We start from the raw sequence: 27,701 nt of genomic DNA on the forward strand, positions 1-27,701 counted from the left end.
TCAGCTTACTGCGCGACCGGTGCAATGCTCTGGGCAGCGGGGCTGGGAGCTCCTGGGGCAGAGCAGCTGCAGAGCCTGGCCTGACCCGGTGCTCTGTGCTGCGTGGCGCATGGGTGGCTTCACCAGTGTTCCAGGCAGTACGGTAAGGGGGCAGGGAGTCGGGGGGGGTTGGATAGAGGGCAGGGGAGTTCAGGGGCATGGTCGGGGTGTGTGTGGATAGGGGTCGGGGCTGTCAGAGGGCAGGGAACAGTGGGGTTGAATGGGGGGCAGGGGTCCCAGGGGGGCAGTCAGGAAGGAGGGGGGTTGGATGGGGCGGCAGGGGGCAGTCAGGGGACAGGGAGAAGGGGGGTGGATGGGGCAGGAGTCCTGGGGGGGCGTCAGGAAGGAGAGAGGGGTTTGGATGGGGTGGGGGGGGGCAGTTCGGGGCTGGAGGTTCCAGGGGGCGGTCAGGGGACAGAGAACAGGGAGGTTTGGATGGGGCAGGAGTCCCGGGGGGGGCAACAGGGGATGAGAAGGGGTAGGGGCCATGCCATGCCTGGCTGTTTAGGCCGGCACAGCCACCCCTAACTAGCCCGCCATACAATTTCCTAAACACAATGCGGCCCTCAGGCCAAAAAGTTTGCCCGCCCCTGATCTAGACCATCTCAGACAAGTGTTTGTCTAACCTGCTCTTAAAAATCTCCAATGGTGGAGATCCACAACCTCCCTTGGCAATTTATTCCAGTGGTTAACTAACCTGACAGGAAGTTTTTCCTAATGTTCAGCCTAAACCGCCCTTGCTGCCATTTAAGCACCTTGCTTCTTGTCCTATCCTCCGAAGTTAAGGAGAGCAATATTTCTCCCTCCTCCGTGTGAGAAGCTAGTTTCCACCCGGTTTGCAAACACTGGCACAGGAAGGATGTTATGTCTCAAGTACTAAGTTCAGCTGTCACAGGGTGACTGGCCCTTTTAAGGGGAGATGGGCCCAGCCCCATCTGTGACTGTTTAGCTGCCTCCCAGGGAGGCTTTTAAAGCCTGGTGAAGAGCACTGGTCCTTTTAGAAAAGCCAGCAAGGGCTGAGTGGAGACAGAGGAGCGACAAGGAGCAGATTGGCTCCCGTATTGAAATAGTCATTGGCGCAGGGACTTGAGTCTCCTGTCTCCCAGGTGAGTGCTCGGACCGTTGGCTATAGAGTCACTCTCATGCTTTTTCTGGCCTGATGAATATTTAGTTATTTGTGCAGAGTGGGATGGCTTCAATCGGGGGGGGGGGGGGGAGGGGAGAGAGATCCACAAGGAAACATCCCATAGCACAGTGATTAGGGCACTCTCCAGAGATGTGGGTTCAAACCCCTGCTCCACAGCAGGTGTGGGGGAGAGATTTGAGCCTGGATCTAGTCTATCATGGTTGAGTGCTCGACCCACTGGGTTAAAGGTTTTCAGGGGATCACCACCACTGCCTATGGCCCCTTGAGGCCTGGGATTTAGGTCACATCCTTCACCTCTATTTCCTATTGGCTAGCTTAAGCACATCCCTTTCTGATGGCTTTTGTAGATCCTGTTCTAAGGCTCCTGCCTCTGCCCATGCATTGTATAGAGAGCCTGGCCGCCCAACCCAGGGCTCTGGATTCATTCAGGCAGAAGGCCACATAATCCTCCCAGCCTTGGGAGTACAGATCTTCTCCTCTTCTGCCTTTTAGAGCAGATTTCTCATCCCTCATTGCCAGAGAAGCGTAACGGTTCTTCATCACTGTACGCAGGAAGAGCCGCAAATTCTTCTTCTGCCAACATGTAAATACAGCAGAAGGCAACTCTCAACCAAGGTTGTAGGTCAATAGGGCAGTCATAATACTGGTGCAGAGGCAACGAGCCCACATTTCTTTCAAAGGTATCCGTGTAATCCTGGTATGGATCAGGAATGCCGGGTGTCCAAGTCCAGAATGGTGGACTAGGTTCAGGGGCGGAGGCTGGTTAAAGAAACCCCTACATTTTCAGTCATTTCCATTGCACAATTCCAGTAGGGGCATCACCGGGCCATAGCCCTGACAGCCTGATGCTTCCGAAACTGGCCTCTGAGCATGGGGGCAGGGACAGTATCTGGCCTGGCCCCAGCTCCAAGGGGTCGGGGTGGGGCATGGTGGTGAGAGCGAGGTGCTCGGCCTGGGTTTCTCTCAGTGCTGTGGGCTCTATGGCCGCTCCCCCCAGCCCTTCTCCCCCAGGCCCAGTGAGAAAGAGCAGTACCTGCCGCAGGGAGTGGGAGCTTCTGGGCATGCGAAGGGTGGGCCCTTCAAGGGTGTCCCATGGAGCACAGCCCCTGCAATGCTTTGGGCACCTGGTGCAAGCACCTGAGGTAGAAGAGGTGGGCCATGACCTGAGCTGTAACATCCTCCCGCTGCAAGGAAACAAGAATCAATCAGAGAATCAGACACCCCTGATAACGAAGGGCATTAACGGCACCGGGAGCCAGCAAAATTTCCACCCAACCCCTCCCCACATCTGAGCAATGGATTCCCCCACCCAACCCCCGAGGCGAAATCTTGTCTCCTCTCCAGTGACTTCCAACCCCATTCCCACCATTGTGGAATGAACTCCTGCCCCCATTCCTCTCAGTCCCCCCATGAGAGCTGTTCTACCTCCCAGCCCGGCTGGGGATTCCGCTCAGCTCCCCAGAATCCCCTCAGCCACCCTCTCCCCCTCCGGCTGAGGGGTTGGGAGGCTCTGGGCAGTAGTGCAGTGGGGTGAGAGGACGTGGACACCTTTCCCCAAGGGACACCCTCCGCCCCCGTCCTTAAGGTGACAAAATGGACAGTAGCTCTGGTGAATGGGGCACTTGAGCAGCCTCTGCTGACTGACTTCTCCAGTTCCCCCAGAGCAGGTGGTGGCTGGGATAACATGATACTAGGGCCCTAGAAACCAGCCTGAGGCCCTGAGGGGTATGAGAGGCTCACAGAGGTCGCTAGGGAAGTTGGCAGCCCTTAGCATAAGCAATGGCAGCTTGTTGTGTTGATGTGATGCCTATTAGGAAATAGCCTTGCTGGAGAGCTGGATCTGCTCTGCTTTGAGCTGCTCAGGGGACAAGCTGGCACCGACCAAAGGCACCTGCCTGGGTTCATCCTCTCCTTGCTCCCTGGTCAGCAAATGGGGATGGGATGGGAGTGATTTTCAATGGCCTGGAGTTGAAAGGTCCTGGGGGTCCCTCCCCAGTTGATCCTTCTTTGGTTACCTCGTCCCCTATCAGCTGGCCAGCTTCCTCCAGGATGGAATACGTCAGCACCAGCCCAGCCTGGCTGACACGGAGCTGGGGGTCGTGTATGGCCAGCAGTGCCGCTTGGAGGAAGGTTCTTCTTTGGCCTTCCATGAAGATCTCTCCAAAGACCTGAAACCAACAGCACCTGAGTCCTTGGCAATTGCCCAGAACCAGGCTCCAAATCTCTTTAGTGGCTCACAAGGAGGATAAGAGTCCTGCTGCAGCCAACCTTTGGAGTCCCATGGACCAAGGAACCCCCTTCAGGAAGAGGTTGCAGGCACTGAGGCCTCAAAGAGCTCTTTCTGGAGCAGGATTCACCGCAGGTGCCGTGACGTGCTGGGAATGTGTCTGTGCATGAGCTTGGCGTGCTCTGGAACTCAGCTCACAAAGACAACAAAGGACCCCCTTCTGCTCCCAGCAGCGATATCTCCTGCAGCTCACCCGCTAGAGGTAGGGGCCTTTTAAATCTGCTTCTGTTCCCACTCCCCACCCCACTGACATTCCCACAAGCCTCACATTCGGTGCAGTAATTCAGCCGAGGGCTATAGCTCAGTGTCCCTAACCCAACGCCCAGCACAGGGGCAGGTTCTGCTTCCTGACTCGCAATGGTGCTGGACAAACCCCACACCCTGCCTGTGCTTCCACAGGGTGCAGGGAATCCAACGAGGATCTGGTCTGGCACTAGCTGGTGTGAGCTTCCCAACTCACTGACCCAGGGGCTCCCCTCTCAGACACCAGGTGTCAGCCAGGGAGAGAGTGAGCAGAGCCTGATCCCCTGACATCCAATCCTCCATTAACTCAAATCCCCAGGGGATCCCTTTTATGCCAGGTAGCCACGGATCTATGGAACACACTGTCAAGGTTCCTTCCCCACTCTGAACTCTAGGGTACAGATGTGGGGACCTGCATGAAAAACCCCCTAAGCTTATTTTTACCAGCTTAGGTTAAAACTTCTCCAAGGTACAAACTATTTTACCTTTTTTCCCTGGACTTTATTGCTGCCACCACCAAGCATCTAACAAATATAACAGGGAAAGAGCCCACTTGGAAACGTCTTTCCCTCCAAAATCCTCCCAAGCCCTACACCCCCTTTCCTGGGGAAGGCTTGATAAAAATCCTCACCAATTTGCACAGGTGACCACAGACCCAAACCCTTGGATCTTAAGAACAATGAAAAAGCAATCAGGTTCTTAAAAGAAGAATTTTAATGAAAGAAAAAGTAAAAGAATCACCTCTGTAAAATCAGGATGGTAAATACCTTACAGGGTAATCAGATTCAAAACATAGAGAATCCCTCTAGACAAAACCTTAAGTTACAAAAAGACACAAAAACAGGAATATACATTCCTTCCAGCACAGCTTATTTTACCAGCCATTTTAACAAAACAGAATCTAACACATTTCTAGCTAGATTGCTTACTGAGTTTTTACAGGAGTTCTGACCTGCATTCCTGCTCTGGTCCTGGCAAAAACAACACACACACAGAGAGAACCCTTTGTTCCCCCCCCCCCCAGCTTTGAAAATATCTTGTCTCCTCATTGGTCATTTTGGTCAGGTGCCAGCAAGGTTGTCTTAGCTTTTTAACCCTTTACAGGTGAAAGGGTTTTTCCTCTGGCCAGGAGGGATTTAAAGGTGTTTACCCTTCCCTTTATATTTATGACACACACACAAACCGGGGCCGTTAGCAAGGCTCCAACCCAGGATCCTCAGCCTCTCGCAGCCGAACACTGTCAGCTGGAAATAAGTAGCAGGCTCTTGCCCCGTATCCATGACACACTCACTGCAGGGGGAGACAGCTCCACAGCTGAGTTGCTGCAATGCACCGGCAGGGAGTCCTTACCTCCCCCACCCTGGCCATGTTCCTATAGCCCAGGCGCTCGGTGTCCTGGAGCCCGTCCCGACACCACAGCTCGCTTGCCTCTCTGATGTTCAGCCCTGGGGGAGAAAGGCACACCCATTGGTGAGGTTTGGCATTCCAGTTTCAGTGCCTGTTTCCTTCTGTTCCCTTTGCTGGGTGCACACTGGCCAGGGTCCCCATGGCATCCATGGCTGAATGAAATCGCAGGGTCCCCACCAGGCAGTTTAGTACCTGAAGGGGGATTTGTCTCATTCACCACAGTGATCATGTGACCCTTATGGTCTTTGTGCTCTGGGAGTGGGCGCCTGTTAATGGTGGCATCTAATACTGAGAACCCTCCATGCCCACTGAAGTCAGGATCTGGCCCTAGCTACCCAGCTGGTGACATCCTACGAGCTTTGTGTCCATCCCCTGTGGTCTCTGCTCCTGCCCCTGCCCTCATGATGGGCTCTTCCCCTCCACGTGTCTCAACAGCGCCAGTCCTGTCCCCTCATGGGCTGGCACCACCGTGGGCTGATTTCCCTGGGCTGGGGAACAGAGCTGGGCTCTGAGATAAAGCAGCTTCCTGGCACTTTCTTTCTCTTCCCCTCTCCCACTCCATCTGTAGGAGGCGCTGGGGGGGCGACGCTAGAGCCCTCATTCTCTAGGGCTCATCCAATGGAGCTTGGAGCGAAGGGACCAGGGCAAGGGCCCTCTATGAGCACTCAATGCCCAGATGCTCCAGAATTACAAGGGCCCTGAGGCCAGGCACGAACCTGCCCACCAGTGGCCTGTGGAACGTGGCAGTCCCTTACAGATCCCGGGGGAACCACTTAGCCAGGGGAAGAGGAACTTGACTCAAGCATAGTTGAGGCTCAGTTCTGACTCTGCCTCTGATGGGGGCCCTCTCTATGTACAACCACTGCAGCGGCTTTTCCCACAGCCTGTCAGAGCCACCCCTGCCTATACAGGATGCTGGGGTCAAAGGTCATGTACGTCAAACCCGGGGAGGGAGGTGGCGAATCGGAGCAGGGCAGTGCTGCTCTGTATGGCCCTAGCTCTCTCCTGGGTTTCTCTGGAGTGGAGCCAGAAATGGACGTGCTGCGGGAGAAGGAGGCAGGGGAGGGTCAACGGGCAGGCGTACATGCTCTACAAATGAGCCTCTCCCCCTCCCCAAGGGGATGAGACATTGTGCTCAGGGTAGAATAGCTGACCCCTGGTCGCAGAGCTTAAAAAAGGGGGTTCATGACACTGCCCACATCTTGCTGGGCACAAGCTGTCATTTTCTCTCCTGGCTCGGACAACGTTCAGCCTTGGGGCTGGTCTATTTGCTCTGAACCCTTGATCCAGGAACAACTGCAAAGGCCTTGGTGGGATGGATGTAGTGAGCATGAGGACAATCCCTCTGGGAACTGCAGTGTGCGTAGGACAGAAGAGCTGATTCCCTGAGGCTCCTCCTGTGAGTCAGGGTCTCCCTAGAAAGGAGCCAGTGACTTTTCTCAGAGGCCCATGTCCTGGATCCCACAGGGGTTTCAGTCCCTCAGTCCGCAGCCAGTCCTGGTGCTCAGTGTTAGTGCTTAATGGAACTATAGAGAGCTCTGGCTTATCGTCCCAGTTCCTTCCCTCTGCCTCTCCCCCAACCTATCCTGGGAGGCGGAAGGGCCCCAACATTGCACTGCTCTGCCCTGGGAAAGTGTGGCCGGCTGGGTCCAAGCTGGGAGGACACAATGGAAACATGGCTCTTCTAGTCTCTCCTTTGCAGCCCTCCCACAGGGTTAAGGGCCTCCCAATCTGCTCACCTCCAAGATGCGCTGCAGCTTGTCCTTGGTGGGGGTCTCTGTCAGCAGGCTCCTGAGCATGCTGTCCAGGCTCTGTGAACAGGTCTTGTGCAGAAGAGGGCGCACCCGTCAGTCATTGTATCTGGGGCTACACCAGTCAGGGGACAATTACGGGGGGTTCTCTGGGGACCCCTGGCAAGACCCAAAAGACACATCCTGGCTTCTCCCATTCACATCACTCCAGAGACACTTAGGAAGCGTTCATAGCCGGATGCCTGCTGGCTCTTCAATCCTTACCCTTAGCAGTTCTCTGTGCAGGGCCTGGTACCCAGCAGAGTATGGAACAGCCAAACTGCAATGGGTGGGAGATAGGATCCCCGGGAGAGTCCAGGCAGCAGAGCACAGAATGAGGAGAGGAGGGAAGGCTGGGATCAGCCACAGAGGGGTAACGCAATCCCCTCTGGAGGGAAGGGGCCCTCCCTGCCAGTTTGTGTCCCCCACCCAACCCAGGCCTGTTCCCAGCTCTGCTCACCTCTCCCCTATTCTCAGCAGCTTCATCAAACCGAGGGAGCAGGGACCAGAGGCCACTCCTGGGACAGAGAAGTAGGATATGACCTACCTGGAAGTGGGTGGTGTCCTTCCCAGTGCCCATGGTGAAAATGGTGTAAAGAACAGCCCGCAGGAGGTGTGATTCCAGGTCCAATGCAAGCGGTGGCTGCAGTTTGCTGGCAGGAGAGAGGAGTCTGTCTTACCGTTTGCAGCACCGGAGTGGCGCTGGCAGTACCATGGGCATGACCCCCCACCCCTGCAGTGATCCCCTCCGTAAGGCCACTGTAACGTTACTGGAGTGAAATCAACCACCCAGCCAGGAAAGAGATCCCATTCCCACCTCTTCTGCTGGGGGATGCGAACAACCACAACTGGGGGTAACCTAGGCCGGGGAGGATCTGTGACTCTCAGCTCTGGGCCTGATCAGCATCAGGGTTCGGGCAGCTGGATGGGAGGGGACCTGGTACCTGAGGTTGCAAACCGCAGCCATGGAGCTGGACAGGGTGGAGCTTGGCTCGGACTCCATGGGGAGATCTTCAGTCAGCTCCTGGGAGACCACAAGGAGACAAAACTGTGTGTGAGACTCAGGCCCCACAGACCCACAGGCGCTTCCCAGGGAGGAGGCCAAACTGCTCTGCAGAAACAGCCAGTATCACCCCCACCCCCAACCAGCTGGGCCCCCCTATTCCTCCCACCCATCAAACTTACGCCTTCCTTCCCCCTCTCCCACCCAATTCCTCCCTCCCCTCAGCCTCAGCTGCCCCTCTGGCCTTACAGTTCCCCCACTGCCAGCTCCTGATCTGTGTTAGAAGCTCCCCCTTCCCTGCTCCTCAGCCCCAGGAACCCCTGTCCTCTGCTTCCCCCTCCAGCCCCACTAACTCTTCCTCCCATGTCTGGCTCCCTCGTCCCCAGGGGCCGGGCACGGGGCCCCACTCACCGCAATGCTCTCCATAAGGGCCGCTTTTGAGAAGTGTTTCTCCAGGGTGTCCCGCCCCTGCCTCTGTGCCGAGAAGCACAGACACGGGACAGCATGGAGGAAGCAGACCTGTTCTGCACCCACTAGGAGTGGGATTGGGTCGGGGACAGAGAGAGAGCCTGTTAGGTAGGGACCTCCCGGCCACACCCAGACCAGCTTCAGGGCTCAGGACCTCCATGGGGTTGGACAGGGAAAGACACCCCCCCTGCCACTTCCCGAAACCACAGTGTCGACCTGCACAGACAGGGGTTGTAACTGGGACAGTGTCTGTGGGGAGAGGATACCTTGGCCTATGTGGTACAAACACCCCCACTTTGGGGCCTCAGCTAACAGAGGAGAAGTGACACCCCATTAGGGGTGATGGTTTCTCTGGGACAAGACCCCCCTGCATAGGTGGGGTTGGAACAAGGAGCAGGACAGACTCGGTGGCAGTGCAGATGGGGGATTTTTGTACCTCATCTCTGCCCTGGAGGTGCTGCTGGATGACCCTGATGGTGGATTGTTCTGGGGACACATCCTCCTCTTCCTCCTCCACCTCCTCCAGCTGGGCACTGGGGGTCTCTGCCCCAGGGAGAGAAGGAGAAAGGATAATTCCTGCTGCTGCTGGGGGGATGCAGTGGAGAGAGAAGGCCCAGTGTTCCCCCCTCCTCTGCAGGGAACCCCATGGAAGAGAGGGCCCCACCCTGCCCCTCCCAGAAACACCCTCAGCCCCATCAGCCTCAGGGCCCCATGGCAGTCAGCGCCCCCCCAACATCATCAGGGGAGGCTGGAGCTCCCCCGACTCCGCTCATCATCCCCTGCCGCAGGGCGTGGCTGTGTCACTCCACTGGTGTCAGTGGGGCTCACGTGGCTGTGTCTTGGCGCCTTGGTGTATCAATGGGCACAGGGTGTTACTAGTCCCCCACCGCCCCAGTCCTCCTCCCTTTCCCTTGGGTCTCCCCTCCCCTGTGCAGAGGAAGCCTTCAGCCTCAGGGCTGTCAGAGCCCACGGATGGGCTGCTGGCCCTGCGGGAGTCGGCGGAGCTGCTGGTGCTGGTGCTAGAGTCGCCCATCTCCTGCTCTGGGCTGGCTGGGAGCTCCTCAGTGGCCAGGCTGGTGGGTGGCTCCTCCTGGGCCCTGGGGCTCAGCTCCTGGCTCCTCTGCTTCCTGTAAAGGAAGCCCCAGAGCTGCTTTGCCCAGCTCTCTCCCTCTCCTGGATCCCTTCTGAATAGCTGCACTCTGGGCCACCTCCATTTGGGCCCAGAAGGTGCCTCAGGGCCTGCTATGGGAGCTGGTGTCTTCCTCCTCCTCCAGAAGCAAGGCAGCTCCTCCTGTTTGCCTGGCCACAAGCCTCTTCCCTGCCCGCGGGGACAGAGAGTCCACTCTCCTCCTGGGCAAGCCGGCCGCTTTTTCCTACTGGCTCTGGAGCCACCTGCCCAGCCTTCCTCCTCAGCATCTGTTTCAGCCGCTCCATCCTGGGACTGAGTGGGGAGCAGTCATGAGTCTGGGCTCAAGGCAGCCTCTCATTAACGGGCCTGCCTGAGCCCCTGCCACCTCCCCTCCGCTGAGGCAACTCCCCCACACCACACACCCCATCCCAGGGCACAGGGGCTGCCATCCACACACACTGGCAGCAGCTCACAGCACAGGCTGCTCCCAACGTTCCCCTCACCACTGGGGCCCTGTGACACCGGGGGAGTCTCGTCCTTTCAGAGCAATGGGGCTCTCAGTTAGTTTGGGCAAGGAATTCTCTCCATCGTAATAGACCACGCTCCCTCCCAGGCCAGAGAAAGAGCAGAACTCAGACAGTCCCCAGCGAAAATTCACAAGGTGTCAATCCTAGGAGGCACGGGTTGCCCTCAGTTTCCATTGATTTCACTGACTCGGGGTGTGGGTGTTCAGCAGCTGGCAGGTTCTGCCCTCCCCAAAGACTCTCGACCTGGGAAACAATCTCTGAAAAGGGATGGGCAGGGAGCCCTATTGCTGGGCCATTCCCACCACACTGGGGAGGGCTCTGGAGAACACCCTGCAAGAAACAAGCTGCCCAGGCTGAGCGAAGGGCTGCAGGGCTCTATGTTAGGAAATCTAGTCTCATTAAGAGGAGATTCCCCCCATTTCTGCCCCTCCCCATGCAGAACAGGGAAGCCTCTGAGGAAATGCTCACGTGCCACTCACTTGCTCTAGATGGGATGGAGCTGGATGGCAGATGCTCATTGATGGTCGGTCCCTTGCCCTCCTCCTCGATCTCCCGCACCCAGGTGGGCTGGAAAGGGTGCTGCACAATGCCCTGCCAGCAGGGCAGGGAGTAGAAACCAGGAGAACAAAAGCGGCTGTGAAAACAAGACAATGTTTTATTGCCAGGGGATGGATAAACTCAGGCTAGCAGCCTGGGGTCCAGAACACTGACTGGCAGCCAGCAGGACACCTCCCATCTCAAGATTTCCTAGTACCTCACGCACATTCCTGAAGTGTGAGGACCCAAGGGCTGTAGGGGAGGGACCCCAACCCCACTGATGGAAACAGAGGCCTGGGCAGGAGAAGCCCCTGCCTCAGGGTCGCACTGGGAGTCAGGGATAGAGCCAGGGATGGAGCCCAGGAGTTCTGTGTCCAGACCACCGCACTAGCCACTAGAGGAACACTCCCTTCTCGACCTGGAAAGTGCAAGCAGGACCCTGTTCCTAGTGTCCCTGGCTTTGAGTGTGACTTCTTGTCGTGACTGAGGCAGGGTGTTGGGAGTCAGGACTCCTGGCTTTCATTCGTGGTTCTCCTATTCACTTAAGGGACCTTGGGCAAGCCATTCCCCCTCTCTGCTTCCGTCCCCAGGAATAAAATGAGGATCTAATACTTACCGTTACTGCAAAGCACTGTGAGATTTACCCAGAAAGAGCCACTCTGTGAGTGCTATGCAGCACTGGACCATCAAAGGTCAGATCCAAATTCCTGCACTGGAATGGGTTACCTAGAGAGGTGGTGGAATCTTCATTCTTAGAGATTTTTAAGGCCCAGCTTGACAAAGCCCTGGCTGAGATCATTTAGTTGGAGTTGGTCCTGACAAGATTGCCTTCTGAGGCCTTTTCCAACCCTAACCTTCTATGATTCTATGATCCTAGAGTCAGGAGTGTTTGGATCCTGGCTTTCAGTTCAGCCCAGTACAGAGAGAGGCGCCCATCCTAGAGTTTGGATGGAGGAGGATCAGTCCTTTCTGGGTTGGGAGATGAGCTAAGAGGCCCTTTCATACCTAGCGGGGTGGATAAAATAGATTATTTTTAAAAAATATTAACTGGATTTGTAATTAAATTAACAACAGGCTTCTTTATTAAAAATCATCTACTTAAAATTAATGATGTGTTAGCTAAGCCCCTGGAACCAAAGTTAGCTGAAATGCTAACCCAGCTTTGGACAGCAATAGCTTCCTTGAAAGGTGCAGAAAATATTTTCTTCATTTCAGTTTATTCAGATAGTTCCATTCAATTGACCAGTTTGTTGAAATTTAAGAACACCATTTGGAGTTCACAAAACAGGCAAACTTGTTTTCCTCTTTCAATCTATGAATAATCTGTGGATCTACTAGTTCATAAATCTAGAAACACATGGTGACCAGAATGTATCATTTCAATTCACTAACTACACTTCACATTTCCTTTGTTTAAGAAATCAGTTAGTTTTAAATGCAAAACATTTTTGATACAACTCTTTTCTTATGCTTCTCTTTCTAGCTCTGGCATGACCTTGCTGTGTGACTGTAGATAGGTCACTTCCCTTCTCTTTACCTCTCTATCATGGGGATGGAGAAAATTCTCTAAGTCCTAGCAGGAGAGAGATTTGAGCATGTCAGGAGTTTTAGAGCTCTTGTGCTCCAAAGGACAGTGGGTGATTGTTGTTTGGGGCAAGAATCCTGACGGATTTACTACTTGTCCCCCATTCAAAGACAATAACACATCTCTGTGTTTGCAATCATGAGTTAGAAATTCTCAGTGCCCCTCTGTCTCCCACTGCCATCAGATGTTCCTTGGATTATAGAGGCTTGGATGCTAACAGGACTGGAATTTGTTACCGGCTTCCTGGATGTTCCTAGCCAATGAGGGTCTCAGTCAGGACTCAGAGGCCCAGACCCCAAGACACTAAAGATCAGGGTGGATTGATTTAATTCAAAATGTTTTGCATTTGTATTTTTGAGTATTTTTCTAATGAAAGATTGATTCTCATGAAATTCTTAGTGGTGGCAGATGGCAGAACAAGGAGCAATGGTTTCAAGTTGCAGTGGAGTAGGCGTAGGTTGGATATTAGGAAAACCTTTTTCACTAGGAGGGTGGTGATGACCTTGAATGGGTTACCTAGGGAGATGGTGGAATCTCCATCCTTAGAAGTTTTTAAGGCCCGGCTTGACAAAGCCCTGGCTGGGATGATTAAGTTGGGGTTGGTCCTGGTTTGAGCAGGGGTGGACTAGATGACCTCCTGAGGAAACCATTAAAACATGTTGACTTGCTGGTTTTGCAGGCTACATAAAAATAAAAAGGTTGATTGAAACATTTTTTTTTCATTTAAAACAAACTAAGGTAAAGAAGTATCTCTAGTTAGTGAATTGAACTGATTGTTCTTCGTCATAATGTCCTTCAAGATTTTAGAAGTAGTAGTTCACATCTCCTCCTCTCTAGCATTTATTCATATATTACAAGAGGAAAAGAAGCGTTTATTCTTTTTCATCTCCTAATCAGTTTCTTAAATTTGAATGAAGAAGCTGCATGAACTGAAATGAAGAAAATATTCTGTCTGCACCCGCAGAAGAGGTTATTGCTGCCAAAATCAGGCTCAGTATTTCAACAAACTCTGGAGCCAGGTGCTTAGGCAATGACTTCCAACAGTTCAGTGGTTTGACTTCCTCTGAAACTTGGCAGCAAACATGGATTTCTTCATGTATTTATTTAATTTAAATTAGTTTAATAGGTTATAGCAACTATAGGCCTTAACAGAGCTTGTCATAGTTTCAAATTTTATCCCTGATAGTTTGGGTTTTTAAAACAAATAAAATTGTTTTTAAATTTATATTTTAAAAATCCAATTTACATTTTTAAATCCTTTTTGGGATTTTTGGTTTTGAAACAGCCATTGGTTCATATGCATGTTGATTTTAGAAGAACGACTTCATTCAAGGGAATCATAAACTGCTCATATTCTATGAAAGGAGAGGAGGCAGCAAAAGTCATTGTTGGGGACACTGGGGCATGGCCACTAGGTAACTCGAGGGGATGGAAGACCACGAGTGTCGATGAAGCCCCCTCGCACTAGGCCCAAGTGTCCTTGGCCCCCCGGCCTGGAGGCACACACAGCAGTTATGCTGAGGATCTGCAACAATATGTTGCAGAGTCAGATTGCCTGAAACTAAGCAAGGCCAAACAAGGCAGATATGGAAGAACAATGCTGAATAAAGCAGCTTTATGTATAGTTTAACAAATGATACAGAGAGTCAGGGAACTAGCTGGTAACTGGATTGGCTGGCTATATGGATACTTGGGGCAGCTTGCTATTGGATAAGTATGCTGGGAAAAAGGATGTATAAAAGCCTGTCTAACTTCCTGCTCTGTGTGCAGGATTTGAGATTTTATTCTCCCTGTACCTTTTTGCAGCTGCAAATAAACTTTTCTGCTTCTCCACCCCGTTGTGATTATTGGGTGTAGCACACCGGGTAACGAACCAACTCAAGCTGTTGTTCAGCCTCTCGGCACTGGGTGCCGGCAACATCATCATATCAATAATTGGTTGTGAATTATTTGCTCAGTCTTAAAAGAGACTGACTAGAGTTTTGGACACTGGTTGGTTTATGTAGGCCCAGCTAAGAGGTGGGGGGAGGGGCAGGAGTGCTGTCTCTGTCCCTGCACCAGTAGCAATTTCACAGGATCCTGCCACAAAACCTACATTTGATTGCCAAATCGTCTAAGCCGTTCATGTCCTGCGCTTGCTGGTTTATAAGTTTCAAATCAATGAAACCTTCCCCTTGACAGTCACTGCCCAGGTGGTGCTGCAGACAGAGAGGCCTGAGCAGTAACCCTGTGACATCAGCGGTAACTCAGCCACCCGTCGCTCACTCACTCCACTAACCCTGAGCATGAACCCGAGCCCTGCGGCCTGCCTTGGCCATCACTCCCACCGAAACCTGCAGGTTCATTTGCTGATTTATGCAAATCGCCCACGGAGATTTAGCACTGACTGGCTGAATTAACTCGGAAGTCACGAGGCTCTTCAGCTTACAGCACCAATGTAAGGGGAAATCAGGCTTTTCTGGCGGTGTTGTTTTCCAGTTGTCACTAAAATCAACAAGGTTCTTCCCACCGATGCCTAGAAATTCCCTGAAATTTTGGAATGAATTGGAAGCAGGCTTCAAAAAATTTAGCCACAGGTAGACAAAGAAATGCCATTGAATTGAGCCTTAGGCCTCACTGTACTCAGCCAAGAGTGCCTGAGTCTCCTCCCTGTTGACTCAGCAATAACCCCACACTTGGCCAATCAGTGTGGAGACTCTCAGGGCCTGGGGCCTGAGCATTCTCAACAGATGGGCAAAAGACAGCACTAGTCACCACAGGAGAGCACTCTAGTGGAGATCACCATCAGCAAACAATTCCAGCCCCACCTCTTTGTGAGGGCCCCCTACAATGACAGCTGGAGCAGAGCCCCACCCTCCTCAGGAAGAAGAGCAGCAGAGCTAAGAGAAGAGACAAGAGGGAAGGAGGAAGAGGGAATCAAAAAGGGACAAATTTCAAACACCCCCAGCGAGTCACAGATTCATAAATTCCAAGCCCAGAAGGAACCACTCAGGTCTGACTTTCTGTTTAACGTCGGCCATAGAACTTCCCTCAAAATAATTCCCATAGGAATTAGAATGGATTTTTTGGAAAAACGCCCAATCTGGATTTTAAAAAAAGCCAGTTGTGGAGGATCCAGCACAACCCTTGGTGAATTGCTCCACACCCTGACTGTTAAAAACGCTCGTCTTATTTCCAGTGTGAATTGGTCTAGCTTCAGCTTGCAGCCATTGTCTGATCATAACCTTTATCTGCTAAAGTGAAGAGCCCATTAGTAAATATTTGTTCCCTTAGGCTCATCCCTTAATCTTCTCTTTGATTGAGCTCCTGTAGTCTGTCACCAAAGGGCATGTTTTCTAATCCTTTCATCATTCATGTCACTCTTCTGTGAACCCTCTCCAATTTATCAGCATCTGTCTCAAATTGTGGACACCAGAAATGGACACAATATTCCAGGAGCGGTTGCACCAATGCCCAGTACAGAGATTTAGAACCTCTCTACTTCTACCTGAGATTCTGCTATGTACGGCTCCCAGGGTCACATTTGCCCCTTTGGCCATAGCATCCCACTAGGAGCTCATGGTCAGCTGATTATCCCCCATGACCCCAAGTTTTTTTCAGGGTCACTGCTTCCCAGGAGAGAGTCCCCCATTTTGTACATATAGCCTACCTTCGACACAGATGATGACTTCTTTTGACAAAATCCGCACAGAAATGCAAACACTCCCAAAGAATCTCCTCCACACCAATCCTCTCTTGGTCCTCACAGAGAGACTGCGAGATGGAGGCTTGCTGCATCAAGGCTACAGGGGTCTCCGAGGTTCCCCCTGCCCCGCATCTCTGTCCTGCCGGGCTGATGTCAAGGGAGCTCTGTGAGGTCACAGCCGCCTCACCACCTTTGCCCAATGGGCTGAGTTCCTGCCAAAGGCCTTTGGGAAGTCACTGCCACACTCACCTTTCCTTTGCAGGCCTGATGTCTGCCCCTGGCCAGCCCGGTTGGATGTTTGAGCTGCACCCTGGATCGCCCCACTTGCTCATTATTGATTCTAGGGAGCAAGCAGGCTACCCACTAAAACAGCAGAGTCTGTTCCTCAGCCCACATTGAGTTTTCGATAGAGGCATAGGTTGTGAAACAATCTGATCTCCTAATCCGGCCTCTATTTCACGGGCAATGAAATTTCACACACTTACCACCATATTAAGCCCAATAGCTTGTAATTCACTAAAAGGCACCTTCCAGAATGACAACCAGTTGTGATGTGAGGATACCAGGAAACAGAATCCACCTCTTCCCTGGGTAATTTGTTCCAGTGGTTAGTCTCCCTCACTGTCAAAAATGTGTGCCTTACTTCTCATTTGAATTTCTCTGGCTTCAGCTGACAGCTGTTCGTTCTTGTTATGCCTTTCTTGGCTAGATTGTAGATGGTATTCGTTTTTTTCTCTTCATGAAGCGACCTCTACACCGTAACCAAGCCACCTCTCGATCTTCTTCTATAGCTAGGGCCCTACCAATGTCACAGCAGTGAACGTGTCACAAATCATACATTACACCTGCCCTGTGAAATCTGATGTCCCCATCCTGCTGGGAGTCCCCCAGGCAGGAGCCCCCCAGTAGGGGCCTCCTAGCTGTTAGTCCGCTGGGCTGGGGACAGGACGTCCCCTGCATGGCTGCTCTCTGTGGGGATATCAGAAGCACCTCCAGAGGCAGTGCAGAAGCCGGTGCACTGCAGCATCCTGGCGTTGGGCTCAGGGCTTTGGCCCTGGCAGCTTCTGACAAGGGTCCTGCTCCAACCATGTCTCTGGGTGCCCGGGCTCAGGGCTTTCATGCCCGTTCCCATTCCTACTGGCGCTCTTGATGCCTGGGCTTGGGGCTTCTGGCACCCGTGGCTGCAGCCAGGGCTGGGGCACTGGGCTCAGGGCTTTCATGACCCTCCCCATTCCTTCTGACGCTCTTGATGCCTGGGCTTGGGGCTTCTACCTGGCATCTGCAGCTGGGGCTCGGGCTTCCCTTGCAGTTCCTTCTGGGGCTCAGGTGTCCATTTTTCTGGATGCCCCCAAATTGGCCAAGGCCCTTGCATTGATCTGCCAGGAACTAGTAGGTAGGATGCCCCAGCTGAGGTGCTCCCAGCAGCAGGGACCCACCTCCACATCTGGGAACCTCCTCTAGCTTCAGAAAGGTTGCTGGATGCTGCCCTCAGAGTCCAGGTCTGAAGGCAGCATAGATGAGAGGGTGGCAATGCTGTGACCCCCCTACAACAACCTTTGAACTCCCCCACTATCCCATTTTGGTCGGGACCCCCATGGTTGCAATACCATGAAATTTCAGATGGAAACATTCTGAATTCATGCTGCCTGAGAAATTTCCCAGCATAAGCTACCAGGATTGGGGGGAAATGAAGGAAACCAACCAAAGCCTGAGCTTGGCTGGAGAGCATTGATCCAAGTGGTGTTTGAACCTCTCCACCCCCACCTGCCTGCCTGCGGTGAACTGGACAGAGGGGCACTGATTTCTATTTGTGAACTTGCTAGAGACCATGGGCTTCAGCACAAGCCATATAGCCCATACTCTGAACTCTTGGTTAAACAGCAAAGTTGGCTTTTCAGAAACCATTTCCACCAGTGCTCTGCATCTACTTTGGATTGTGCCCAGCAGAAGCTGGTAGAGGGGAGGGGAAGGTAGAGGAGGCTGTGGAAATGTCATGGCGTCCGCACTACACCACAGACACACACACAGCAATGCATGGCATATTATCCAGGACAGCAAATTATTTGGCCATAACTTACAAAGACCTCAGTGTTGAAAGTACAATTTATCCAGAAAACAATGGGAGGGAGGGGATGGAGAGTTGCAGTAACCAGCCTGGACTTCCAAGTCTCTGGCCAGGCACATCCTCATCTCCAGGGTTTTCACTGATATCTTCTCCAAACTGGTCCTGATATAATCTGAGCTCACATCCTGGCCTTCAGGGACATTGACAGGATCTCCATTCTTCCCAGCTGCTGCATCATCCTAGTTATCCTGCCTGATAAGGGTTCAGCTAAATGGCATGTGTCATGGCAGGCTCTTTGCTGAGGGCCCTTGACAGCGCCCAATCTAGATCTGAATCAGACGGGCACATGCAGGTGCATTTCCTGACTTTTTACTGGAGTTCTGGACTCTCTCATGCTTCTACTTCAAATGTTTCCTTCTCTCTCAGCGCTGAACAGCAGAATGCTCATTGACTTTTGGCTGTGCAACATACAGATGTCTAATCCTGCTGCTCTGAAGGAAACTGTATTCACAGCTATAATCCTAGCAGATATTGATTATAATCTCGCTGGGCTCCTCCAAGTGTATTTGTGATTGGACGTGCCTCTTGCTAGGGGGATTTTCAGATTTATGGACTGCATAAAACAGAGGGAAAGATAAAGAGAAACATCAACATGTCCAGGAACTTGAACTACATTTGAAGACCACATATTGCTGTCTAACTCTCTCCTGCTGCCAGGAGATGTAACTGGTATTTTAATGATCCCCACGCACACACTTGTGCCTGACCTGATATTCAGAGCTCTGAGGAATTCTGTCCCCTCGTGTATGCAGAACAAATAAACTGTGTCTCCAATTACCCCTTACCCAATCCATTTGAATTCAAGAAAGAGAGATCTCTCTCTTGCAACAAGTTTTAATATTATGAGGCAAAGACTAAGGTGATTCATCTATTTTTCTTTCCGTTCTGATACCTGGGGAAAGCTCCAAAATCCATTTTGTCTGCCAAGAGAGAAGATTGTTTTTCTGTTCTCAAAATGCTGATGCTTTTGACCCCAAAATGTTGTCTTCATTTTCTCTCACAAAATAACTTGCAGTGAAATGGGACCAACTGCCTAAACTATCCTGAACGCTGCATGTCAATGTTTGGGAATATCAGGATAGATCATCATCTGGTGTCAGTTGTCATGGATCCATCAGCATCAGCAGAGCTATGTTGATTTATACCAACCGAGTATCTGGCCCATTGTGCTTTAATGAGTTAAACGAAGAGGAAAATAGTCTGTTTAAAATTACCCCTTGGTTTCAAAGAATATTGTTTAATGGAGGTGTAAGCAGAGTCAGGATGAGCTCCACCCTGACATCTGGTGGTGAGGTGTGGCAAGTTTTGGGAAAAGAACTTCAGGGGCTGATCTCATTTGCATAGGCACACCCACCCCGCCTAGAATGAGGCCATAGCTGCCCAAATGGTCACTTTGGCTGCTGTGGGATCCCCAGTGTCTCTGTTATTGGGGCAGGAAGAATAAATTGTTATTACCCTGATTATGAGAATCAAGGACAGTGGAACTGTACTTGGCCTTTTGTTATGATGGAGGGACTCGCCATCAACTAAGTAGCACTCACTAGGCAAGGGACATGAGTTCCAAAACTCTGTGACTTGAGAGAGACTGGGGACAGGTATTAATACTTGGTGGCATGGGTCCCATGATGAGGGCCTTACATGCTAATTGCACTTCCTTCTCTCTCTCCACTGTGGAATATCAGAGCTAATTTTGATTCCATCAGGAGTCTAGTTACAGGCTGCTGAGCTGAATTCACTTTGGGCTAATGGTGCACCAGTACTGAGGCTCCCATACTACAAGCTGAAATCACAAAAGAGCTAAACTTACTAAGAGCTGAAATCACTGAGTGTTGTGTTAAGTAGTGGGGGAGCCTGAAGATATATGGTGGAGCTGTTTGCGGGATGGCTGGCAGAGAAGAGCATTGCAGTTTGTGGGATGGCAATCAGAGCAGCTTGTGGAGCAGAGCGGCTGGTGGAGCAGAGCAGTTTGTTGGCTGCCTAGAGCAGCTCATGGGGCGGCTGACAGAGCAGAGCCCCATGGAGAGGTGGAGCCATCAGCTTTGGACCACGTAAGGTGCCCCTTAACCCTGCCCCCCCAATCTCCACCCAGGTTGGGAGGTAAAACTCTGCAGATAAACTTTCGAACTCTGGGGCTCCTCTGACCAGAGACAGAGACTTTTGGGTCCTTGGACTTTTGGGACTTTGGGTGATTTTGGGTTGCTGGACTCAAGAACCAAGGGGAAAGGACACGCCCCAGTTTGCTTGGGGTGGGTTTTTTGCTCATGGGTTGTGTTATGAATCCTGTCGGTGGTGTTTCCCCAACATAATGCCACGTTGTTTCTCTCTGTTATTAAAAGGCTTTTTGCTACACTCAGACTATGTGCTTGCGAGAGGGGAAGTATTGCCTCTTGGAGGCGCCCAGCGGGGGTGGTATATATTTGTCCCAGGTCACTGGGTGGGGGCTCGAGCCGGTTTTGCATTGTGTTATTGGAATGGAACCCCTAGATACTGAACCCGGCCCTTGTTGCTGCCAACTCTGACAGGCAGAAGGGTTACAGAGGTTTGTTTTTTTTTTCTAAAAATGTGTTTCATTTATTTGAATATCAAACATTTTCCTTTAAAATTTCCCAGAGTGGGTTTTGTGCTGATGAAATATTCCCAGTTGACAGCCCTGGAGAGAGAAGATTGTTAAAAAAGACAGTACAGAATGGAACGGGCAGCACTGGCTTCCCAAATGCACCATTCTCTGCCCCCATGGAAGGTCTCATGTGTTTCGGGTGGATACACACTGATAATGGAATGAAATATTTCTTGCATAGTTCAGTTTTCTTCTTAGTTTGAAGCGGGAGAAAGAACAGGGACATCTGGACCCACCTAGGTTCCAAGGGAACCATCTTTCTTGATGCTGTTTGACCTGCAATTCCAACTACCAGAGTGTCTCATTGTGGCCCGTTAGGTGGAGATCAGTGGCTATTCTCTTTGAAGCTGCTTTATGACTCTGCTAAAGAAATATCTTCTGAGAAGGACAGGCTGGTCCTCCCACTGTCTCCACTCACTCATAGTAAATTATAGAGATTTGTAGCCCTATATTATACATGATGATAAGATACTGCATGGTGAGCACGGGGGAGAGAGAGAGAGATGTTTTCCTTAATATTCATTAGGGTCCTTTCCTCTTGAGGTGGAAGCTTTTCCAAACTCGCTTGCTGCCTCTGCTTCCCCACTTTTGAAATTCCATAATGCTCACCTCCTTCTATTTAAAGTAATTCCTTTTCTCTGCCATTGTCTTTCAGTTCAGTTTCTCTAAATAGCTACAGTATTAGTGTGATTCACTTAGAAATTAGATTTTTTTTTTTACTTTACTAGCAATTTTGGCTCTTTCTACCTGAAAATGAGTCTTGAATTAATTTATTTTCTATCCCACATTACATCACAGTTAAGAGGGAACACAGCATTTGGAAGTGTTCTGGATATTGCGGTGTTATAACAAGGTAAGAGTTGATGATGTTTTAGGATCAGTTCTGAAACCTGGAAATGATAAAGGAAATAATAACACAGTAAAATTACATTTTGTGGAAAAAATACTTTATTTTTCAATGGTCTGTTTAATATATATTTTTTCTCTTGACGTTTTCTTGTGGTTTCCTATTATGGTGAAATGTGATTAATCCACACAGGACAATTGAAATGTGTGTGTGCATGTGCGCACGCATGTGCATTTTAATTTTTCACATTGATAAGGTAAAGAATTCTAGAAATAGCATACAAAATAGACACATTACTAGGAAATCGGGCTTCCAGAAGAGTGTGACTTTATGCTTCCATTTCCCTATGGAGATTTTGATTCCTATCTTTGGTGTTTCTTTGTCTCATAGAGAAATGCAAGAACTTTGTTTTTGGTGACCTTGTTCATAACCATAGGTGGGCAAATCTGAAAAAAAACTAGGAGCTGTAATAAAAAGCAACCAAAGGAGACCAGTTTGTGCAAAAGATCCATATCTCAGGAAAATGACTGAATATTCATGCAAATATATTGTTCACCATGTTTTTATTTTTTATTTGTAAGACTTTAAACAAAAATGATCTCAAAGTATTAAAGTGCTCTATTTAAAAGTCCTCCAGCAATTCCAGTTTATACCAGCTCAGGATCTGGCTCCATAACTTTACCTTTACAGAGATTTCAGGTAGGAGCCCAAGTAGAGATATGTTTGGGTGGGTCTGGCTGTATTTGCATGGGCTGAGTTGACCAGTGCGCTGCTTATGCCATTTTATTACGGATGTTGTTTCTACTCATCAGTTAAAGGCAGGTAAAGCTATCACAAACATCTTGGGATTTTAGACCCTGCTTTCCATTTCCTGACTTCGGTGCATTCAAAATCTCATATTTAATAGTTCAGTAAAAGAGGTAATGTTTTTTCCCCTTTGAGTTCATATAAATTTATAATTCTTTGTGAACTTTACTAATCCATTTGCCTTGAAGATATCCTCTTGCAGGGAGTGCAGAAGGTTCAAATACATGGCATGTTACCTTTCCTTGCTTCTCACTCTGATAGCTGTTAATATCAGATTTCATCATCTTCCCAAACAGCCTGACCCGAAGTGCACTGAAATAAATGGAAAAGTTCCCTTGGCGTCAATCTGTTTTGGATCAGACCCTCCTACAGTGAGTGGGAACACTAAATTCCTAGGAAATAGATGAAAACTGCCCTCCTCCTGCAAAAACAAACATATCTCTTTTTCATTGAATTTTCCATGGAAATTTCAGCATTTTTGCAAAAAAATAAAATAAAATAATAATAATAAATACAAATACTTTTATTCAGGAATCCTGGCAATGTAGGGTGGAAGGGACCTCATGTAGTCAATTTAGGCTCCCTGTGCGGGGTCAAGACCAAGTAACACCAAGTTAACATCCTGATGGGTGGTTTTTTCCGACCTGCTCTGAAACACCTCCAATACTGAGGATTCCACATGTAGAACTGTCTAACTTAAATTTCCAAGGGGGTAGGTGGGAATTTTGACCAGCTCTTCATAAAAGGCCTCTATTAACAGTGAGGGTGATTAACCCTTGGGACAATTTATCAAGGGTCATGGTGGATACTTCATTCATGGACAATTTTTCATTCAAGATTGGATGATTTTTTAAAGGATATGTTCTAGTTTACAATGAAAAATATTGGAAAAAAATGATGACCTGTGTTATACAAGCAATTAGACTAGATTGATGGGTTTGAATTTGTCATCTGCAAATGCCTTGGGGTCCACAGACTATATCTAAGGGGTCCTCAAAAGGTTGTTGTTACTATAGAACACTGGTTTTCAACCTGTGGTCCGTGGATTCCTAGGGGACCACAGATTATGTCTAAGATTTCAACCTCCATTCAAAATTTTTGATTGGTCCAGAAATTAAAAACAAACAAACACTGGTCTAGATAATCAAAATGGTTCCTTTGGGCTTTGGAATCTATGACTAAATTAAATTTCCGTTGTTTAGGCACCTCTTAAGAGATAACAGGAGTCTCCAGTGTACATCAGATTTATTGTTGTGGTACCCATTGCTTCTATCCCCTCTTCTGCCTCTTCTTTGACACAGAGCACAGTGACAGGAGAAATGGCTCCAGGGTGACTGGCTTCATTTTCTGGAGAATAACAGACAGTCCAAAGCTGCAAAACATCCTCTTTGTGTTCTTCTTTGCCATTTAGTTCTGCCCCCTGGTGGGGAATGTCAGGAAGATTGTGCCTGTTAGGGTTGACTCCCAACTCCACAGCTCCATGTACATTTTCCTCAGCAATTTGTCACTCTTAGATGTTGTCTACTCCGCTGTGATTGCCCCCAAGGCGATGGTCATTTCCCTAGCGAAGAGTAAAGACATTTCTTTCCCTGGGTGTGTGGTTCAGTTTTTCCTCTTCTCCTTCTGTGCCAACAATGAGCTTTGCCTCCTGGCTGTGATGGCATAGATCGCTTCGTGGCCATCTGCAACCCATTGCTTTATAATGTCAACATGTCCAGGAGAGTCTGCATCCATCTGGTGGCTGGCTCTTAACTATGCGCCAGTTTCAATGCCATTGTGCCTATGTGTACTGTATTCAGTCTGTCCTTCGGCCACTCCAATGTTCTTGATCTTTTCTTCTGCGATATGAGTCAACAGGTGCCCTTGTTGCCAAGAAGGCCAATGGCATTTTGGGATGTATAAGTAGGGGCATAGAGAGCAGATCGAGGGACGTGATCGTTCCCCTCTATTCGACATTGGTGAGGCCTCATCTGGAGTACTGTGTCCAGTTTTGGGCCCCACACTACAAGAAGGATGTGGAAAAATTGGAAAGAGTCCAGCGGAGGGCAGCAAAAATGATTAGGGGACTGGAACACATGACTTATGAGGAGAGGCTGAGGGAACTGGGATTGTTTAGTCTGCAGAAGAGAAGAACGAGGGGGGATTTGATAGCTGCTTTCAACTACCTGAAAGGGGGTTCCAAAGAGGATTGCTCTAGACTGTTCTCAGTGGTAGCTGATGACAGAACAAGGAGTAATGGTCTCAAGTTGCAGTGGGGGAGGTTTAGGTTGGATATTAGGAAAAACTTTTTCACTAGGAGGGTGGTGAAACACTGGAATGCGTTATCTAGGGTGGTGGTGGAATCTCCTTCCTTGGAAGTTTTTAAGGTCAGGCTTGACAAAGCCCTGGCTGGGATGATTTAGTTGGGGATTGGTCCTGCTTTGAGCAGGGGGTTGGACTAGATGACCTCCTGAGGTCCCTTCCAACCCTGATACTCTATGATTCTATGATATTCGCCCACTCCAAGAAATCTCGTGCTCTGACTTTCGCATCAATAAGCTAGTGCATTTCATCTTTGCAACCATAGAAACAATAGGCACCATTCTCATCATCCTCATCTCCTACATTTACATCATCTTTGATATCCTGAGGATCCGCTCCGCTGCAGGAAGGCACAAAGCCTTCTCCAGCTGCGCCTCCCACCTGACTGTCATTTCCATCTTCTATGGGACCCTGATCTTTACATATTTATGACCCTCACCTGACAGCTCAGGGTCTGGCAGAAAATGGTGGCTGTGTTCTATACCTTGGTGATCCCCATGCTGAACCCCCTGTCTACAGCCTGAGGAACAAGGGCGTGAAGGATGTCCTGAGGCAGGGGCAGATTTACAGTAAAACACAGGATGCCCTGGCATGGGGCCCCTAACGACAGGGGGCCCCAGGGCCAGGCAGCTGCAGGGACAGAAGCTTGGTCCTGCCAGCTCCTGCTGCAGGCTCTTCCCCCACCGGCAGCCAAGCTTCCGCCTCCCCTGCCTCCTCCCCAAAGTGTGCCACGTCCCTGCCCCTCCGCCGCGCTTCCCCTGCCACCGAGGAGCTGTTTGCTGGTGCTCTGGGGAAAGGCGGAGGGGTGGGGCCCCAGTGTGCTCGGGGGAGGAGGTGGAGAAGAGGTGGGGCGGGGCCTTGGGGAAGGGGGTGGAATCGGGGCAGGGCAGAGCAAAGGCGGGGCCCCCTCACTCACCCGACACATAGCCCCCCCCAGCCCCCTGCTGTGAGCCACTCAGGGCAGGGGGCTGGGAGCAGCCCCACGACTCCAGCCCACACCTCCAGCCCCCTGCCCTGACTCCTGCAACCCCCACACGTACCTAGCCCCACCCTGAGCACCAAACGGGAGCTCCTACCCCCCCCACCATTCCCACCTGCATCCCTCGGACCAAATGGGAGCTGCACCAGGTAAGCGCTCCACACCCCAACCTCCTTCCCCAGCCCTGAGCCCCCTGCTGCATCTTAACTCCTGGGCAGACCCTGAACCCCAACCCCCAGCCTGCTCCTGCACCCTAACTTCCTCCCAGACCCTGCACCCCCAGCCTTGAGCCCCCTCCCACACCCTAACTCCTGGCCAGACCCCGCACCCCAATGTTTTTTTGCATTTTTTTTTATAAAGCGCTCTTATCCAACGTGCTTTACAATAGTTAGCTAACAGTACAAACAACATTTGGAAAGATCATTAAGTGGTCCACTGAGACCCTCCGCGATTTTCAAGTGGTCTATGGAAAAATAAGTTAGACTACAAAAACAATCAAGGTACCTCCCTTTATTTTCATTTACTTCCTATTACTTATAGGAGGAGGATGAAGAAAAAAAGAATGAAAAACGGGCGGGGAGGGGGATTAGAGAGAATGTTCTTTTTCTTGGCTGGGTCCCGAGGGGGGCCCCAAAAATGAAGCTGAGCACAGGGCCCCACTAACTCTAAATCTGCCACTGGTATTTAGGGACCCGTATATAGGCCATCCCATGGCAGTAGTTCTAAGGTGACTTACACCAGCTGAGTGAGATATGCCCCCAGGCGGAAATCCCTCTCTCTCCTTCCATCCTAAGAGGAATGGGATCAATGGATTCCCGTTCCCACTTTTCTTATTTCTCTGCTGAAATGAACAGCAAACCTCTCGTTTCCACTTCTCAGCTGGGACAAGGGCTTCTGGCAGCTGCAAACAAAAACAAAAAAGTGAGAAATTCTTAAAATGAGGCAACAGAGCCCCAAATGGTGGCGGGTGGTGGGGTGTGAGCCAGCTCAGAGTTGCTGCTTATTTGATCTTAAAGAGAATTGCCCCAGAAAGACGGCAGAGAGCCCTATCTCCCCAAAATATCCTCCCAAGTTCCTTCACCCCCTTTTCTGGGGAAACTTGAGAATAATGTAGCAACCAATAGGTTAACAAAGTGAGCACAGACCAAATCCCTGATTTTTAGGACACTGAAAAGAAGAATTTTATTAAAAAAAAAAGTAAAAGAATCACACCTGCAAAATCAGGATGGAAGATAACTTCACAGGGTAAATAAAAAGATTTAAAACACAGAGAATTCCCGTCTAACTTTGCTTCCCAGTTACAAAACAGGAATAAAATGACTTCTTAGCATAGGGAAAATTTACAGGCTAAAACAAAAGATAATCTAACTTATTTTCTTGCTATTACTTACAATTTTTGTACTTTTAGATGTATTATTTTAGGATTTTTTTAGGAGCTGGGTTACCTGCTTGGTCTCTTTCTTTGTCCCGAGAAGGAACAAAACAAAGAGAGCACAAACAAAACCTTCCCTCTCCTGCAGATTTGAAAGTATTTCCCTTCCTCCTCCCCCGGCATTGGTTCTTTTGGTTAGGTGCCAACTAGGTTAATTGAACTGATTAACCCCTTACAGGTAAGTGATTCTGTACCTCTGGCCAGGAGGGATTTTATGTTACCGCATACATAAGGCTTGTTACCCTTCCCTTTATATTTATGACAGGATGTAAGTCCCAACTCCTGCTAATATCACTGCTATTTATGTATCAAGATGATGCAAAGTCCAAACTCCATTCTGTCTGTTGCACACTATTCATATGTGGCTTGTCTTGGTTAAAGCTGCTGCACTTGGGAAGGGAAAAGTGGTGAACATGTCTATGGAGTTCATGACATCAATATTCAGAGAAACAGGTTGCTGAAGCCAAAGGAATAAAAGGAATAAAAACCAACACAATATACATACATGGACTAAGAAGGCTTTAAATCCTACTTGCTGTGGTATGAGGGTTGGTAGAGAAATTCAGAAAGTGCTGAAGTTCAGTTTTAGCTGGAGGTGTTTTAGTTTCTTTGTATTGCACAATAAACTCTGAGCAGTTTCCTGTTCCTCTGTCTAGGGTTTTTTTTTGGATGTCTGTGTTTGAACACAAACAAGACTGAGAGAAACAGATCAAACCAGGGCCATCAGATGATGTTTGTGTGAACTT

At 50.0% G+C, this 27,701-nt stretch overlaps 1 long non-coding RNA gene and 1 pseudogene across 1 annotated transcript; one reads left to right on the forward strand and one right to left on the reverse strand.

Moving 5' to 3' along the window:
• Positions 1-22,076: 22,076 nt before the first annotated feature.
• LOC141988756 (uncharacterized) lies at positions 22,077-27,002 on the reverse strand. Its single transcript, XR_012639827.1, has 3 exons — positions 26,969-27,002; positions 26,260-26,424; positions 22,077-22,555 (listed from the first exon to the last, which is right to left on the reverse strand). It is a non-coding gene; the product is annotated as an uncharacterized LOC141988756 (long non-coding RNA).
• On the forward strand, positions 23,176-25,148 carry LOC141988361 (olfactory receptor 5G9-like; annotated as a pseudogene).
• Positions 27,003-27,701: the final 699 nt, after the last annotated feature.

Source organism: Natator depressus, chromosome 6 (genome assembly GCF_965152275.1).
Source record: "Natator depressus isolate rNatDep1 chromosome 6, rNatDep2.hap1, whole genome shotgun sequence".
NCBI classification, from domain to species: Eukaryota; Metazoa; Chordata; order Testudines; family Cheloniidae; genus Natator; species Natator depressus.